At 37.5% G+C, this 19,690-nt stretch overlaps 1 long non-coding RNA gene and 1 pseudogene across 1 annotated transcript in view; both read right to left on the bottom strand.

The window, feature by feature from the left end:
• LOC141278986 (uncharacterized) overlaps nucleotides 1-16,799 on the bottom strand; it is a 191,387-nt gene extending 174,588 nt beyond the window's left edge. Inside the window, exon 1 of the long non-coding RNA XR_012332578.1 lies at nucleotides 16,598-16,799. This is a non-coding gene — a long non-coding RNA (uncharacterized lncRNA). The remainder of the gene's footprint in view (nucleotides 1-16,597) is intronic.
• LOC101330335 (TM2 domain-containing protein 1 pseudogene) lies at nucleotides 1,074-1,915 on the bottom strand (annotated as a pseudogene).
• Nucleotides 16,800-19,690: the final 2,891 nt, after the last annotated feature.

Raw genomic sequence — 19,690 nt, 5'->3', positions numbered from 1 at the left:
TAGAGGCATAATTGAACCATTATTATTTAAAGGCATAATGACTGATATTAGTAATGGAGAGGAGGCACCAAATCAGTAAACTGAACTGATGGCTTCTGGGACCTTGACAGTGTGGTATCACATTAGCTACTGTATAATGCCTTTTCCTCTTACATATAGTAGCCCTTACACTTGTGTCCAGAGAATTAATCTGATGGGTTCCTCACTGATCCAAGGACAGAAGAGGATTTTTGACTGGCACCCTTTTCCTCAGGTTCCAGTTCTAAGTTACAGATAGGACACCTCTATGATCAGTTAATCTAATGAAACAGTGGAAAACTTTGCTAACTCTACCAAAACTCACATACCACTAATTTACCCTCATCCTCAACAAGAAAAGATGATTCACAAACCATTATCCTATGAAAGGCTTTTTATAAAGCTTTGTTAAGATCAGATGGTGTCTTGGTAACAGTATAGAATCAGTTAAAATTGTGGGGCAAAGACTAAAAATAAGACTAAAAGGCTAAACTGAATAGGCGACTCTGTTGCCTGTCTTGGGGTATGCTGCCATTTCATCCCTCAAATAATGAAATTGTTCTTGAAAGCCACTCTTTTAATACATACCGTGCTGACCTTTTTAACACTTCTAATAAAGCCTCCAGTTCTGGGGACCTTGTTTCCACTTGATAATGAGAGTGTTCTCTTCTTACCCTCAGAGCATACGTTCGGTCCACCACCTAGCCCAGTAGTTCTCAGACTTCCCTGCATTTTGGAATAATCTAGGGAGCTTTAAAAAATACTGATGAGTAGATCCCACCTCCAGATTTTTTTTTTGAATAAGTCATACTTTTTATTTTTCAGAAGTGAAAAAGACAAGTGGCAACTTGCCTTTGGAAAAGACATTAATATCAGAGTAATAAGCTACCTATCTCATAGAGACAGTAGCTGAACAAAGACTATTATCATATAAATCTCAAAGAAAGTTCTATTAAATACATCTCATATGTTTTTAACTAAAACAGCAAAACAAAAACATCAGCAACAACAAAAAATTAAATAGAATCCATAAAGTGGTATGTGAAGAAGGAAAAAGGGAAGTCTGGAAATCTACATACTGAGAGCTCTCTATTAAAATCAAGGAGGCCCAAATCTGTTTCTTTTAAACAATATTCATGGATATAACTGCGTTTTTCTAAATTTCTCATTGATAATACTCATAAGTCTTGTTCCATAATAATCTATAATGTAACTACCTCTATCTGAAGGTCCGACAATCTGAATTGAAATAAGAATGAAATCAATTAGGCTCCCAATTCCACAAAATCCTACAGTGCAAAACTTCAACAAACCAAAGGCAGGGTATCCAAGGTAAAATCTATCTGCTCCCAACCATCCAACAAAAAAGAGACAATGCAACCGCCACCTTGTATGAACAGCCATTTACATTTTGGCAAGATATGGGCTTGAGAAAACCAATTTTGTTTCCAGTAAAATGTGTTTCATTGCCACCAAAATCCTTACAAGTCATGTTAGGTGCTGGAAAACATGGAACATGAACTGTGTAGTTTGTACAGTTCACTGGTTCTTGTGTAGCATCATTTATTTTTGGATCCTTACAAATATATTGTCCCACTTTGAGGTTCTCGCACGTAAGCGTCTCCTCGCCGCTGCTGTGGCAGCTCCCCAAGGTCCCATGGTTACTGATGCAAACCACAGAACACCCAGGAGCCCAGAGGCAGCAGTCTCAGAAGCAACCAGCCCAGAGGGCCAAGCAGCCTCCATGCCGGGCACCGGCGTGTCCCCTATAACTCACCTCCAGATATTCTGATTTGATTGGTCTGCTATGGAGACTGGGCACTGGGATTCCTAGAAGTTCCACAGGGAATTCTAACTTACAGCCAAGGTCGAAAACCATTCCTAAAGCTGAATGCCTCTTTACCATTCGTGTTCATACAAACCATTTGAAGATTTTGTTAAAATACAGATTTTGATTCAGTGAGGTTGGGGTGGAGCCTGATACTCTGCATTTCCAACAAGCTTCTAGGTGATGCTGATACTCCTGATTTACAGACGACACTTGAATAGCAGGGATCTGGATTATTCTCACTCCCACAAAAAAATGTCTACATTGTTGCCAGCATCTGGGATTCATGGTGATGACTAAATGGAATGTTTATGGTCATAGTCAAACATTCTTTTCAAATTATACCCCAACTGAATCTGAGCGCCCATAGTTATGGGCATGATTAAAGGACAGGAAGTGGGGGGGAGAGTACCTTAACAATAAAGATTTGTAGATTTGCACTTATATTCATGTTCCCCTCATCAGAAATGGTTTGCTTTCATAATGAGTTATTTCTTTTTTGAATTCAGTTAGAAACACAGATTCTTTCCCCACACGTATGCAGGACACTATGACACATTTATCATGATTTTATTTGACTCGCAAGTCAAATAAAATTTTAACAATACTGTTAAAATTTTCAGTATTGTTCAAAATTTAACAATACTGTTAACGTTTTCAGTATTATGTGACCGTTTTATTGTATTACAAAGCAGAAAATTAACCTGATAGTGTATCGGTGTGGATTTTTGGGACAATCCCATCTGAGAGGCAGGTTCTTTCAAATAAGTACTATCTGGAAATAAGATATTCTTCCTTTGATCACCATATTTCTCTAAAATATTTGAAGTCTATATGCCTTAAATATAAAGCTGGCAATGCAACTAAACTTTCAAAAAATGCCCATTGATAAATTTCGGCATGGCCGTGGCCCTGCTGAAATTTCAGAATTAAGTGAATTTCAAAGAGATGAGATTTTAATCAATATAAGTTTTGTAAATTTTTTTTTTTTTTTTTTTTGCATAAGGAGGATGAGGAAATGTGCTCATCTGGTCACCACTTCACAGAAGAATAAAAAGAAATGTCTTCCATCTTTTCATACAACCCCTATATTAGCATTACCCTTCCTCTAGAGCCCCATGGGCCAAATCTGGTTCACTGCCTGCTTTTGTACCACCCACAAGCTAAAAATGGCTTTTGCATTTTTAAATGGTGGGAAAAAAATCAAAAGAAAAATAATATTTCATGATGTGAAAGTTATATAAAATTTAAATTTCAGTGTCCATAAATGAAGTTTTATTGGGACATAGCCATGCTTATTTGTTTATGTGTTGTCCAAGGCTATTTTGTACTACAATAGCAGAGTTGAATATTTGGGACAGAGACCATGTGACCCACTAAGTCTAAAGTATTTTTTTATCTGGCTCTTTACAGAAAAAGTTTGTTGATTCCTGCTCCAGAGATATACTCACTTTTCTTCATTCTTACTTGAAACTGAAGACGTGCTTTGTTCTGCAGATTATATCGGGTTTGCAAATGTTGATGCTTTATAGCTGTGTGCCCATGCACGTGTGTGTGCACATGTAAACACACTCACACACACACACACACTCTAATTTTGTCTCCTTTAATTCTGCCTTCTCACTTCTGCTCTGATAACCAGGAAGTCTGAGCAGCATCTGCTTCAGAACCAACTCTATTTGCTTTTCCTGGCCACAAGAATGGAGTTCTTTAAGAAGGGAACCAAAGCTTGAAAGCAAAGAGAATCACCTTATCCTATTTCATGCTGCCTATTCTGGCCCAGCTCCTAGAAGCTGGGGTCTCTAACATATGCTACAACTTTTCTCCCAGGCTTCTGTGTGGAGAGCATTCCAAAAGGGAACAGACCTTTCTCTTGTTGCAATTTTCTATCAAGAAGCCTTGTGGCCAGAAAATAGAAGAGAAAACGTTAAAATCTCTGAGCACAAATGAGAGAGTTGGGATAATCTGTCAAGTCTACAGAAAGGATTTTCGTGTTTGTTTTTTTTTAAGTTAAATAAAAAGCAGCCAGATTATTAGCCTTGATAAAGAACAAGAATTTCTATTTTCCTTTCCTCTAGGAAATGGGAGTATAAAAATAACCTCTGGACATGCATAAAGGAAGAGGGGAGAGAAAAAAGAAAGGGAAGAAATGCCTCAAGCTTTCCTGTTATTTGTAAGAGTTTGTAGGTGGAGATATACTGATGATAACATATATGTTAAAGGTGCTGAGTTTCAAAAGGGACATTCACTTCTTTTGCAGAGATACTCTGGAACTATGATTGAATGACTCAGGAGAGAAAGACATAAAGGTGCCAAAACTCTGGCACCTTCAACAGCAGCATGGAGAGGTGGTAGAAGGAGAGTGAAAACCCAAACTTTAATCTTCAGTTACAAGTTCTATTGCTGTGGACGTGGCCCCTAAACTTTTTGAGTCTCAGTTCCTGAAATTTTTAAAGAAGGATAATAGTGCTTCTCCAACTTCCCTCCAGGGGCTGTACTGAGATTTGAATGTGATAATATATGTTAATTTCATTTTGTTGATTGTAGAGATCTAATCCCTTTTAAGATACTGATTTTATCACCACTTATCCTGTGTCCTGAATTTTATCTCATTGCTCAATCAGTTTCCTTTTAATGCCCACAAAAACAGAACTTTGAAATTCACTCTCTATGTTGTAGTAGCAATTTTATTTCCTAGTGTCTACAAAAAATATAAAAAATAAAAAAGACAGACTCAGACTCAAGATTCTCAGGGCAGCTGCTCCTACTGGGCCCCTCTTTCAAGGCAAGGTAGCTGGGGCCTGACTCGATGAATTACTCCACAGGCCACCATGTTCCCAGAGCATGATAGAAATTGTCTTCTGGAAACAAAACAAAACCCATTCTATAGTTTCTGAAACTCTCCAATTTGAACGTGGCACCTATAGTCTCATTTTCCCACAGTTCTCAAATGAATGGAAATTGGAGGGCAATCAAGTAAAAGGAATAATGTACACTCAGAAATACAGGCCTAAAGTAGTCTCATATGTACCACAGGTATCACTCATGGCCATGAACTATAATTATTTCCTCTGGAATCAGTGGTGCTTTATTTCATGTTGTTGTTGTTGTTGTCGCTATTGTTTACATCCAGGTGTAGAAGATCACATAACCACTATCAGGAAAACTAATGTCTTGAAATAACATAACAGCATATGAAAAGAAACCACACAGATCTAGTTGTATTATAATATTATGCATTTTATATAGGTAAATACAGATATCGTTACCAATTTGTCATACAAGAAGATGGACTTCTAGAGGTTAAACAGCACTTTAAAATTATATGGCAAGTTTGTACAAATCTGATCCTTTAATTCTGGAATGCTTACATAGTCTTGTTCCCTGAGTGCTTAGTGAAAATATTCATTCATTCAAATACTCACAAAATACATACCAAGCACTTACTATGTATTGGGCCCTGCTTGTTTCTGGGGACTCACTGGGGAGAGTCATGGCCTCTTATATCTAATGGATGTGGACCTTCCACCCTGCATACAATACTACCTCTGACCCTCCTTTGGATCAAAGGTATCCTGGAAAAGATGGAACTCAAGCATGGACTGCACTCTTGGTTCTCTGAGCCCCCTCTCCCTATCATGCCCCACTCTTGGCAAAGATTCCTAGTGCCCCTTGAATACAAGAAGACAAGGAGGCTAAATTCATCATGTTCCAAAGAATAATGTTTGTGTTCTAAATGACCTATTTTACATTATAACTGCATATTTTTAACACCCAGAAAATATATTCCTACTACTGTTACACTTTTAGTGCTACAACAATACTAGATTCTGTCAGAAATGCCTCATGCAAAAGACCTTCATGTTCAATAACAGAGAAATGAGAAAATAAGATATGTTCTCTCAGTACACCACTAGGCAGGCGTTAAAGTTTGTAATAACATGAAAAATGCTTGAGGTAATAGTAACTTGCTTCACCAGCCTGGATAAATACAGCCACATCCTTTTTATTATTCTAATTAATCACTTACAAACCCACATGCCTATATTGGCAAGCAGCTTTTTATCCCATGTCACCCACAATCAAAATTATTAGGCCAGAGGATTCCCACCATTCTTCTCATGAGGGGGAATACCACTAGTAGAGCAGCACTGTTGGCACCGTCATAACAGGGACAACTGAAACTGGATGAGGGTCCCACAGCGACAGCAAAGCCTGTGTACATTTAGATCACTAGGGTCACTCCACTGTTGCCTAGTCATGACTAGTCATGACTCCCATGGCTGGCCAGGCCTGGGGACGTATGAAGGCTCAGTACAAGATCTGCCAAGGCCAGACCTGTCTTAGAACCTTGTTTGACACTTGAGAACCTTGTTTGAAACTTGTTGAAGCCCAAACTTTCTTCCTCTCTTCATGATTGCTCATCTGTCACTATTGTGGTTCTTTCCTGTCAGGGAGCCTCATCCAAGGACACTGTGGTTGCCTCCAAATTTGTCTAATGTTGAATCTTATGGAGAAGGGGCTGGAATCTTAGTCCCTTAACACTCACAAGTCCCTTCATACCGCCACGCCTCTGATGAAAAATTGATTCACAACCTTCACAAAAGGTTGAGGGCAAGGAGGGGAAACTTTGCTAAAACTAGAATGTTCTGGTCTGCATTTTAAGGAGAGACACAAAAACACCAGAAAAGGCTGCACAAGCTTTTGCGTAACTAAGGTAAGCCAGTCAACTTTTTTTTTTCTCATAATAAGAAAAATTTCTCTTAAGGAGACTTGCTGGCTCAGCCTCTAAAAAAGGAGGTTGCATGCTATTTTAAAATTCCACCCTACCAGTCACTTTGTTATACTGATGACTTTAAATATATATATATATATATATATATATAAAATATTGTAAATGGGTTAATAAAAATCCTGCCAATTAAAAGAGGAAAGTGGAACCTAGCAGGAGCCTACATGGAACTTTCCCTTTCCTCATAACCCTACTTCACAGAAAGCTGTCCAGGGGAAAGGAAAGGAAAGAAGAGAGAAATACATCCTGCTCACCTCAAGCAATGGTGTGGCACAGGTGTGATCACAGTTACAAGGAATATGAGGAAATCAGTGTGCCCGAAGAAGCTGAGTTCCCAGCCTGTGGCCTTGGTACCAAAGTGACAAAACTCAGACACATGGTTGCTTGAGGGGTAGCATCCTGAGAGGTTTGGACTTAGGAGTGGGGCTGGGAGCAAGAAACCAGAGTGGAAGAAGAGAGGCAGCCCAGCAGTGTCATGGCAGCCAAAAAGCAAGTAAGAAGCTGGGAGAAAGCGTTTGGCCATGAGACTTGCCCACTGAATATCCTTAGACACATGCCCACATAGATGTGTTATGGCGAAAGACATATTACATGATACAATCGACATTGTACGAAGAAACAATATACGTAAAATAGGAAGGAAATATATCAAAGTAGCAATTGTTCTCTTTCAATGGTGGGAATACAGACCATTCCTCCGTTATTTACACTTTTATTGCTATTTTGCAAAAGTTTTAAAATAATTATGATTTGCTTTTTAAGTTTTTAATTAATTTTTAAATAAGTAGTTTAACTACTTAATGATCAATTCTTTCTGAACTAGCTAATATAATAGGTAATGTAATGTTCCTTATTTTTATGGCTATGTGTTTCTTTTTCATAATTTTTAAGTCACAGAAAAAAAGCTATACAGTTTGAATCTGCCTGTGGCTTAGTAGTTTGGTAAATTCATACTTGGCATAAGCATTAGTCAAACAGCAAATGAATTGTTTGCATAATGGAAAAATAAATATTCTTAACATTATTAATCAAAATGTCTCATGCAGTTTGCAACTTAAAGCTAGAGGGCAGGACCCGGGACACACAGCTCAAAAATCCATTACCCTGCTAACTACAAGACACCCAAACTATGGCTAGATCATCAGGCAGCTGCCAAAATGGAAGGAAGATAAGGCTGTTGAAAAGTTGAAATTAAAGTATTAATCAAAATTGAGTAACAGAAGGTAGGCCATAATAATACGGCCAAAATATTTCTTTTTAGTGTTCACGAATATATTTTTACCTTGCAGAATTTCACAGGAAGAATATGTCAAATGGTGAAAATCCTAACAAAACAAAACCCCATTGAGAAGACTGCTAATGATACAATAAATGTAGTCTCTGCAGAACCCTCTTATGTACATCATCTTATTTATTACAATGTGGGATATATATTAGTATCACATGATAAAACTGACAGTTTTTAAAAAGGCATTCACCTAGTTAGTCAAGGGAAACTTGGGTCCTCTGTCTCTAACTCCAGAACTTCTTCCTACTTAAAAAAGAAATCCATAGACACAAAATACAGAGCATGAAAACCTACTGGCCTATTAGAGATTCTAAATAAAGTATGTTATCTCAATGAAATTCTTAAAAGCAATGTCCTCAATCCAATAGCCATTTATAATACTCCTAAAAAGCCAAGAAACCTGTCTTGATTTAGGTTCCCCCAGAAGCAGATCCTGAGAAAAGGATTCAAATGCAAGTAGTTTATTTGGGAGGTGATCTCAGGAAACAACAGTAGGGAAGTAGAGTAGTGAGGCAAAAAAGGTAGGAAGGAAAGGAGGGAGGGAGGGAGGGAAAGAGGTGGGGGGAGGGGGAGAGAGAGAGAGAGACAGATAGAAGAGTCAGTAAAGGACGTGTTATCAAACCAGTTACCCCTGCGGGCAACTAGAGCTTAATCTCCCTGGGGATGTTTAGGAGACAGAGTAGAACACACTCCAGAATGATCTCAATTTAAGGACAAGGAAGCTGAGTATTTATCCACCAACATCCTTTCTGTCTTTGGCTTGGGACTTGTTCCAGGAGCTTATAGAACTTCTGACTTTGCCTTCATGCAAGCCAAACCTGTGACCCGTAAAAAGACCTCTGGCTGGTGCTTGCCATGACAGTCTTCAGCACGCAGAGCATTCTGGAAGATATGGCCAGAACATCAAAATCTCGTGCTGCAGCGCCCAGTTTGGGCAGCTTTATCTGGGTGAACACGTATATAGCATTTATACCTAAGCATTTTGCATACACTTCTATGACTTAGGTTTTATTACTATCCCCATTTTTCAGACGATAAAACTTAGGCACAAAGAGGTTAAGTGACTTGTCCAAGCTGGAATTGAACTCAAGAACTATTGATTTTGAACTTAAGCACTCTGATTCCAGAGTCCATATTCTTACCCATCTTGATATATCACCTCGACTGTGGCCAAGGCTGATCGGCCCACATGAAGAACAGTCAAGGAGTTTGGGGAGAGCTTCCTATTAAGGCTCTGAGAGAAGGTGTGGTGTCTCCTTCCTCGTTAACCCTCACTGACTCCAAAGAAAGTAGCCTCTGTTGTCTGTTGCCCTTGTTACCAAAGGTCAGCCAGGACACACAGTCAGAATCAGGAAATGAAGACCTGCAGGAGAGTCATTTCCCTACCACCTGCCTCCCACACGCTATCCACACATAAGCCTCTAGATTTCCGAGAATTTCTCTTCAGAATCCAGATAGTCCAGCAGTCATTTTGAGACACCATAATTTTCACTAACAGTTTCAATTCTATGAGCCTTTAAGCCTGTCTCCCCACAATGCTGTAGTAGCCTAGGGATGGAATCAGTTTGACCAGGGACTGAGAGCAAAGACGCAATTTAGCTCTATTTCAACTGACTGTATAACTGCCACAGACACAGCATTAGGCAGGTGGTAAATTAGCTACCTGGAGAGGTTCTTTCATTCCTTCAGGCTACTGAGGCATTAAAAACTCTATGAGTATCTACCAGGCAGTGTTGTAAATTCTTGTGAAACTCTACGTTAGCACAATTTTAGGAAAATCACTTATTCTAGGTAACCTAATTAGAAAAGTAGCAAGGCACAGCAGGCTTCTTTAAGACCATGAGCCCGAATACCCATCTGAGTTTGGTAAACACAATTTGGAATTGATTCTAATAGTTTTAGACACTAAGCACTCCCTGCCAATTCTTTCCAATTACACAGAGAACAGAAATGGATGAGAAATCAATCAAAATAAAATGAAACACCTTTGATCACCTTGGGTGGGATTTGAGAATGGGCCCACTACTTTGTTGTCTTATATTATCCTGTGGCATTATCAAATTTTTCCTGAGACAAACTAGCAAAGCAGAATGGGCTCATATTTCTTTAGCAGAATAGCAGTGAAGGGGGGTCAAGACTACATTTAATTCTTCCCCGTTTCAAGAATGTTATGGACATGATTATGTTCCCAACTATTTTAAGCAGTAACATAAGTATATACATCCAAAAAATTAAATAAAAAAAAACCCTGGAAGATACATCAGATGTTTTCTTTCTACCACACTGCACTTTCAAATTCAGTAAATCTCTTTCTATTATAAATTTCTTAGAAATACTGAAAACTTCTTTCATATTTCCCATGTGGGTGGGGAGAGAACCAACATAATGCCAAGTTTAGAGGCTTCCTGCATTTCTTCTTCATTCTTTTTAGGTATTACCAGGGCAATGTGTCTTCCCATTCTTGGCACAGGGAAGGCTCTCAATATATACTTCTTTTTTAGGCACGGTAGAATACAGCAGAAAAAGTATAGAACTCCTGGTATTCCAACTTCAGTTCAACAGCTACAATTTCCCAGCCACTGTCACTTAATATCTCTGATAATAACACCTACCTCATAAAATTACTGTGAGGATTCAATGGTATGCTATAGTCAGCTCTTACAACTGGTGAGAAACAAATGTGTGCACCTCTTAAATTCTGAATGCAGTAACATCATGCTGGTAGCATGAAATCAGCCATGGTGTGAAAATTTGCCATAGAAATTGACAAAAGCTACAAATTAGGGCTTCCCCCCACCTCGCCCCAGAGGCCTGGTTTATTAGCTCATTACTAAAAATTATATAATGTGCAAAATGTTTAACAGAGCATCCAGCTCTTCCCCCTTTCCTTTCCTGTTTTGAAGAGTTTGCAAAGATAGTTTTACCTCTATATCTAGAATACTCTAGTAACGATTTCACTTTATAATCAGTCGTTTGTTAAGGATTTGCCCTTGCTGTAGCTTCTGACAATAATATGAAGCTATTTGTTAGGATGACCTTGATTAGAATTTAAATGCCAAGTGAAACTCTGCTCTAGTATTTTGATCTCTGATACTTTGCTTAAGCAGGGCTAATATATGCTGCATTTGAGTTTTTTACTTGCCTGGGTTCTACTGAGGAGCTGGTACTTTCTGTTCAGCCTCAAGTGGCATCCCCCCAAAAAAGTTTTCTCTTTAATCTAGGGACTCACTCAAGAAATCACACCACCCTGCTGCAACAGTTGGGAAAACTGATGTATTCCCAGTAGACATATAAAATGCTACTAAAATTATCTGACAGTTCAATTCAACATGTCATACTAGACACAAAGTGAAATCTGTGACATAGAATTTACCATAGACTTGGTGAGGTGGAACCAAATGCTACACCAGAAGGTGTTGTAATTGGAAGCCTGTAGAAGGCTAACTTTCTAATAACGTGCAGGGGATGTGGTAGGAATAGTGGGTGTAAAGGCATCAGAGGTTCTCTTTTTCTTCATGAAACCCTATAGGATATCAGTATCCCTCCTGACCCATAAGATCATGAATGGCAGCTGGAATTCTACTGTGTATAAAATGTTGGAAATATTTTTATGATTGATTCCTCTTACCATCTCCAGAAAGTAGTAATAATACCACACAGATGAAAATTGCATCTCAGAGGTACTTTGGAGTCATTCTGGTAAGCAGTAATATAGCATCCTGTGTTAAGAAGAATGACACAGTTGTCAAAAGACTGTGCCCCATGTTTTAATTCTGCCATTCGCATGTGACCTTGGGAAAATTCCATGATTTTTATAAAAATCAATCTTTTCATCTTTATCAATATGAGGGCCAAATACTGAAAATACGCCCTATATAGTAAAGCACGATACCAAGTGCAAAAGCTTATTACTACTTGGACATTTTTGGTCATATCCTACCAAAAAGAAAAGACTTTTAATGCAAAACATCTAATTTGGCATTAATAGTAAGCCAAACCACACATCTCAGGAATCATTTTGGAATGTTAAACCATGGAGCAAAGAAGAAGGCGACATTCCTAGTAATTAAGATCTAGGCTTTGGAATCAGGCAGAACTGGATGTTATTATAAGTTTCAATATATACTAGTTATGTGGCCTTAAGCAATTTATTTACCTCTCTAAACCCTAGTTTCCTCTTCTTTCAAATGAGGATTATGATATGACCCAGCTTATTATGTTGTTGTGTCAAATGAGAGAATATATAGAAAAGTGATTAGGACCAGACCTAGTTTTCAATAAATCTTATAATGCTTTTACTGTTGTTGTTGCTATTATTATTTGTATTTTAAAATTACGTAGGCAGAAAAATATTCCTAATACTGAGGATAAGAATCCTTAAAATAAGTTAAAAGAATTTGACAAGGAGGCACAGATTGTTAAACTTCCAAATTTAAATTAATGGTGCATGGTGGCAGCTAGTTTTGGACCATCAAGTAAAGCAAACCAGTCTCATTTTCCTCTAGGCTCTTCCTCTTAAACTTTCTTCCATTTAAACTATGAGAAATGCCAGTAGAAAGTCAGCTATATTTGTGTCTAAGCTCTTATCCTGGGAGAGAAGAGGTCCTAAAAGGAGAGATTCTTTACTTTCCTGGGACTTAGTTTCATGGACTTTGAAATAGACAGTTGGAAAGATGTGCTCCAACATCCAAGGTTAAGGTTGGAGGTGGTTTTACTGACCATAGCCACAGAGCATAGAAAAGGGGGAAAGCAAAATTTAAGTCCCAGGCAAAGGTATACCAGGGAAGAAAGGGGCAGTTCACAATGTTAAGTCCAGGAAGGAAGACAGGAGACTAGAAACACAGTAGATACCAAAGGTAAAGAGAGCTTGTATGCCACTGTGGACAGGCAGGATAGAAGAAGTTTAGGAAATCAAGCCTGAAGCCATAATAATAGAAGGATAGTTTTTAAGGATAACTATACCCCTTGGTGAGGAAACTGTTAGCAATGATTCATTATCTTGTTCTGAGGTTGGTGATAAGAAATATCAGAAAATTGCAAGCTTAAAACTTCTTTTTCTTCCATAAAGGGAAAAAACAGGCTATCTCTTAAGAAAATAAAATATGTTTTTGCATGTAGGACCAATCATTGGGCCAATCTCAGAAAGTTCTAGTATTTTATTTATTGATATGGAACCCAAACCTTTCTGTACCCAAGATTCTCCCAGGTTAAACCATTTTAGAAGGTACATAAGTCAACCAGGACTTTAGAATAGAAATTAGAAGTGATCACAGAGTAGAAAAATGGTTGTCAGGGGTTGAGGAGGTGGGGCGAGGAAAGTGGGAGAGGTTGGTAAAAGGGTACAAACTTTCAGCTACAAGATGAATAAGGTCTGAGGATCTAATGTAAAAAGTGACTGTAACTGGTGACACTGTTATATAACTGAAATTTGTTAAAACATTAAAACTTAAATGTTTTCACCAAAATACATACATACATACATGTTGGAGGTAACAGATATGCTAGTTAAGTAGATGGGAGGAAAATCCTTTCACAATGGATATGTATATGAAATAAAAAGAAAAGTGACCACAACTTTCAATGTACGAAAAAGCACCCCATGGTCTAAAAGAATCAGTGTGCTTTAGTACAGTGCCTAACAAACTAGAAGGGCTTGCTACTATTTTTTTTTAATCTTTAAAAAAAAAGCTCAAAAGCTGTGAACAAAACAAAATCTCAACCTACTTCATAATGTCAATCTCTTCTCTAAGAATCAAAATTCTAAAAAAAAAAAAGTCATCATTATCAGAAGAAAAATCAGCAAGTATTTCCAATGCATAGGGCAAGAAGGAAACATTTGCAATGTGAGTCTGAAATAACCTTGTCTTGTTCATAGTAAAGCACAGTGCTCATTAATGAAATATGTCAAGAGCAAGTTACATTTGGAAGAGAACACTCTGTGACTGGAGGCTAAAATTTGTGATAGAATCATTTTTCTCTTGCAATTTTCCAAGATTTCCTGGATTTACTCAGGCTCTCCATGATAAGGTTATAGCTTTCTTGCGGTATTTCAACGTTTTCATTCATGATCTTTCATGAAATGAGGCATGCCTTAAAAAGCAGGGGCTGCAAACATTATTAATTATTACATACCCTTTTAAAAAACATAAGTATACGCCTTATTCTTAACTAAACAAAATTAAATCTATGTTTGGTGAAATGGCAATTATTTTGCCAATTACAACTACTTGGTGTGTGAACAAATAATGAGGTTTGCTCTGTGGATTCCTTTTTACTATCATGTTGCTGAATTCTAGTTAAGAGGATAAAAGATAACCTAGAATAATAGAATATTTGAGCTATGAAGGAAATTTTAGAGCTCATATTTCCATCTTTCTATTTCATGAAACTAAGGCTAAGAGAAGTAAAGTGACTTACCCAAGGCCTCAGAGCTGTTAAGATGAAGGAGTAATGAGCAAAGTAGGGGCAGATCCCAGTTAAATGATAACCACTGTCACACACTGGTATGATAACTAATTTTACGAAGACTCACTATAGCCGTATTATGTTTTCTGATCATAATGCAATTAAATTATCAATTAATTGCAGAAAGTAGAAAATCACCAATATTTAGAACTTATCTAGTATGCTTAAAAATAGCCCATATGTTAAAGAAATCAATTGAAAAGAAAATACTTTGAACTAAATGAAAATTTATAAAAATATATATGAAAGCCCACAGAATGCAGCGAAAGCCTGTGTTAGGAGTTAAAATCTTAAATTCTATTACCTAAATTACCTCCCTCAGAAGCAATAAAAAGAACAGCAAATTAAATACCCCCAAAAGTAAAAGAAAGACAATAATAAGGATAAAAGAAAAAATCAATGAAGAAGAAAGCAAAAATACAATAGAAAAGGTCAGGAAACCAAAAGTTTGGTTTTTGAAAAGAATAATAAAATTTATAAACATCTCATCAAGAGTGAAGATAAGAAAGAAAAGAACCAATAACAGAAATGAAAAATGGGGCACCATTATAGTCCCTATGGAATCAAAAAAATAATAAGGGGATACTATGAAAAACTTTATGCCAATAAATTTGAAAATTTAGATTAAATCAATAAATTCCTATAAAAACACAGCTCTTATAACTGACAAATAAAAAGAGAAAATATGAGTAATTCCATATTTATGAAAGAAATTGAATCTGTAACAAAAATTCTTTCTAATACTTGTAAGTAAATAAAACCTATGTTATAGAAATTCTTCAGGAAATAAGAAAAAGAGGAAACACTTCCCAGCCCAGGATAAAGTTGATTATCAAAATCTAACAAGAAAAAGCAAGATTTTAAAATTGCTGTCTAATCTTCTTCTGTAGTATGGATACAAAATCCTAATCAAAATAATAGCAGATTAAGTCCAGTTATACAAAGATGGATAATATATTACAATGAATTCAAGGTTGTTTAATATATATGAAAAGACAGATCCATTTTTTTTAGAAATTTTCTTCTAAACACCATGAACAGGCACTTTACAAATAATGGTAGCAAATAAACGTATAAAAAGGTCTTGACATAATTAGTAATCAGGGATATGTAAACTAAAACCACAATGAGCTATCACAACACCCCTAGAGTGGCAAAAACTGAAAGGACTGATATTTAATATCACCAGCTCTTCAGCTAGTAAGCACATGGAGCCACTGGAACTGTCTTAATACTGCTCGTAGGAACGTAAATTGTTACAAAAAGTTTAGAAAATTTTGGGGCTGTACCTACCAAAGTAGGACAATTGCACACTCAATGTCCAACAATTCCACTTCTGGGTATATATTCAAAGAAATTCATATATATGTTCACCAAAAAAGATATATAGCAATGTTCACAGCAGCATTATTTATAGTAGCCCAAAACTGGAAACAACCCAAAAATCCATTAGCAGTAGAAGAGATAAAGAAATTGTAGTATTTCACACAAAGGACTATAATTATTCAACATACTGTTGAATCTTACAAACATTATGTGGAACAAAGAAAGCCAGATGCAAAAGAGTATGTATTGAATGATGCAATCTATATAATACAAAAACAGCTCAAACTAATAGAACTGGTAAAAGTCTTAGAATTCAGAATAGTGGTTACCTCTGGATAGATGAAGGGAGTGACAGAGAAGGCTTCCGAGGTGTCGTAACGTTTTATAATCTGATCTAGGCAGTAGTTACATGAGTGTGTTCGTTTTGTCAGAATTCATCAGGCTACACACTTATAATTTACGTGCTTTTCTGTATGTACATTATACCTCACTTCTTAAAAATTGGAAAAAGGAGGGAAGAGAATAACAAAATTTGGAGGCTAGAAAACTGTTAGCTGAGTGGTAACTAAAAAGACCACTCTTAGTTACCAGAATGAGAAAGGGCATTCCTGCACCATCAATGGAGACAGCCAAGATCCTCAATAGGTCCAGTAACTGGCAACATCATCTGAAGTGGGGCAAGGAGTATGGATGGGCTAGTAAAAGGAAAATTGGCTTAAAGTCATTGAAGAAAGTTGTCTCTTCAGCTCCATCCCATCTCCATTCTGCACCTCCCTACCTTGGAGAAAACTGAGATTTATTTTCTGGAAAGTATAAAATAGAGCATCTCTGGACAGGGGGAAACAAGGTATGCTTTACTGAAAATAGAAATAATACTTACATACTCTAGTTTGCTTCCTCTACTTAGGAGGTTGTTGGGTTGTTGGTTGTTGGGTCTTTGTTGGGTTTGCTTCCTCTACTTAGGAGGTTGTTGGGTTGTTGGTTGTTGGGTCTTTGTTGGGTTTGCTTCCTCTACTTAGGAGGTTGTTGGGTTGTTGGTTGTTGGGTCTTTACCCTCCAGGCAGGAGATTGCAAGAGTCTCTTCTGGAGAAACTATTTATTTAGCCAATGAGAAAAGACAAAAAGATACTGAAAATCAGGAGTTCTCCCACGTCAACTGAGCCATATCATCCCACAATGATACTGCTATCAATTCATCCCACTCACGTGCTCAGAACTTCCAATAAGTTTTATTTCCCTACTCTTAAATATGTGTAGACATCCAGAACTATTAAATACTCTAGGGAAATAAACAGAAAAAAGCAACATGGAGGAAACAGAGACTATGCAAAAAGAAGAAAGTCTCAAAAAAGTTATCTTTAATATCCTCAGAGTAATAGGAGAGGATAATGCAACCTTGAAACAAGAGCAGGGGATCCAATACAGATCAGTGGCAAAGAGAATCCCCAAGATGGTGGCAAATGGGAATCTGAAAGTAACAGCTGTGCACCAGGCATGGAGGCAACCTGTGCAGACTAAAAGCAGGTCAGAATGTCTGAGAGAGATCACTGCCGAAGATGAAATTGTGAGGATAGCAGATGTGAATGAAAGTATTGAGAGGCTAATCAGGCAACTGGCAGTGCTCAGGATTGGCCTCTTTTAAATATATAGAAAAATAAGCAAACAAAAAAAGGGAAATTGTTATATCCAGGAGAAAAAAAAAACAGGTTGCATAGGTAAGAAAAATGATCAGTGTTTACTATATGATTCAGGTCCAAATTATATAATAATAATGTAAATACTAAATTTACCAACCTAAACTATAATTTTACCATATTGGCACCATTGATATCAATACAATAAGTATTAGAGGATAGAAGGGCAGAGGGGAAAACCAAATTCTTACCTTCCTTACTGGGATGTCAACAAGTAATGCCTAAAATATAAATACCAAAAGAATAAGGCAAAAGAGAGAAAAGTGACTGCCTCTAGGTAGGGAGAATGGGGAAAAAGAGACCAAAGACTGTTACTGACCTTAACACATCTGGTAGAAAAGTAGCTGACCTTCTGAACTAAGTATACGTATATTTGATAAAAATTAAAACTGTCTTTAAATGAAGAATGAGGGCTTCCCTGGTGGCGCAGTGGTTGAGAGTCTGCCTGCCGATGCAGGGGACACGGGTCCGTGCCCCGGTCCGGGAGGATCCCACATGCCGCGGAGCGGCTGGGCCCATGAGCCATGGCCACTGAGCCTGCGCGTCCGGAGCCTGTGCTCTGCAACGGGAGAGGCCACAACAGTGAGGGGCCCGCGTACTGCAAAAAAAAACAACAAAAAAACAACAAAAAAAAGAATGAGTAGGAGTTATGTGAAATGTTAAGGGGGGAAGGGCATTACCAACAGAGGGGTGTCATATGGGCAAAGTGTGTGAGGTAGATAGCCATAGCATAGTACAGAGGGTGGCTTGAAGCAGAAGCATATTGCTAAAACAGCAAGAATGACTTAATGGGAGGTCTCTAGATGTCTTCTTCTATGTGACTCCCACTTCTTCATCCATAAGGAAGGTGCTGAAAAGTGAAGAAGTGCCAAGAGTATTGATGATCTGGGACACTAATGGTACATAGTGCTTCCCTAGCACACCATGAACCAAATTGGACTATTCGACCTGGTAAGATACCTCTAGTGTTTTGAATGAAACGAAAGGTTCACAAAACTACTTATTGGAAGAGTTACAGAGAATCTGGGAGTATCTTGCTCAGAGCAAGCACCCCCAGAACTAAGCAAGTCAGAGTGAGCCCCCAGATAGAAGAATCTGAATATGTGGCAATACTGGTCTTGCTAAGGCCTGGCCAGCAGCCAGCATACTCTGGCTGGTGGAGATGAATGAGAGGAAAAAGGAGCTCCCCTAGAGCTTTGGAACTCTTGTGCTTTTGCTGGTCATCTGGAAGGAGGCTTCCCAGGGTCACAAGGGGACAGAATTAAGACAAAAGCTTCTGAAGTTAAGATAAAATAGGACAGGTGTTTGTTCATTTCTTCTGGATATTAAATAATCCATATTGTGAAAGGAAAAAAAAATAACATCAGTCATTAAGGTAAAAGGAAAAAAGTTGGTTTACAAAGGGGAAAATTGCAAACAAGTAATCAAAAATTAAAGGAGGAAAATTAAATAGGAAGCATGAGAAAAAGAAGAACACTATAACCAAGAAATTTAAAAAACGTTTTGTAAGCACTGTGTGTATTTAAGAGGACAAACATCAAGGAAAAATTGTGTGCACTTATAATAATAACGGGAAATTAGAGACAATGGAAAAGGAAATAACAGAGACACTAAACAATTACTTGCAGCTGTCTTTACAAATAGAAAAGACAAGAGATTTCTCCCATTTGGGGATCAGATTTCTTCCACTGAAAGCATGACAATTTGGAAGTGGGTAGATAATAGCGGTACTGCTGATAAAGATAGAGTATCTTTCATCTGATAAATCCAGACAAGTAGCATCAGAGAGAAATAGGAAAGAAAGAGCCAAGGTTTGTAAGAGATTCATTCTTGAATTTGTGTTATTTTCATGAAAAGCAAGGGGTTAGATAGTGACTATAATACCTGCATGGAAATATCCTTCACTTTGAGAAAGGCAACAACCAAACAGGCAATTTAATTTTGGTGAAAGAAGAACATTTAGGAAAGATGTAATCAGAAAAGAAATAACATATGTACTGTGCCTTTTTGGTACATAAAATGAGCTATTAGATTAGAATCTGCTCCAAAGTTTCTATCTGAAAATGGTAAAAACACATGCATAATTGCAACTAAGCAAAGACAGAGAGGTTACTCCTGGCCCTACCCGGCAGTTCTGAAGCTTCAGTCTGACTTACCTAAAATTTCTCTGATTCAATAATCTCTAAGGGATCATTTTACCTACAGTTGAATGCCGGAAGTAAAATTAAGCCATTTGGGGAAGCTTAGTTGAAGGTTTAACATGCTCTTCCAAGGTTTCA

Source organism: Tursiops truncatus, chromosome 6 (assembly GCF_011762595.2).
Source record: "Tursiops truncatus isolate mTurTru1 chromosome 6, mTurTru1.mat.Y, whole genome shotgun sequence".
Lineage (NCBI taxonomy): Eukaryota > Metazoa > Chordata > Mammalia > Artiodactyla > Delphinidae > Tursiops > Tursiops truncatus.
The sequence above is the reverse complement of the archived record's forward strand: the minus strand, read 5'-3'. Positions and strand labels throughout refer to the sequence as shown.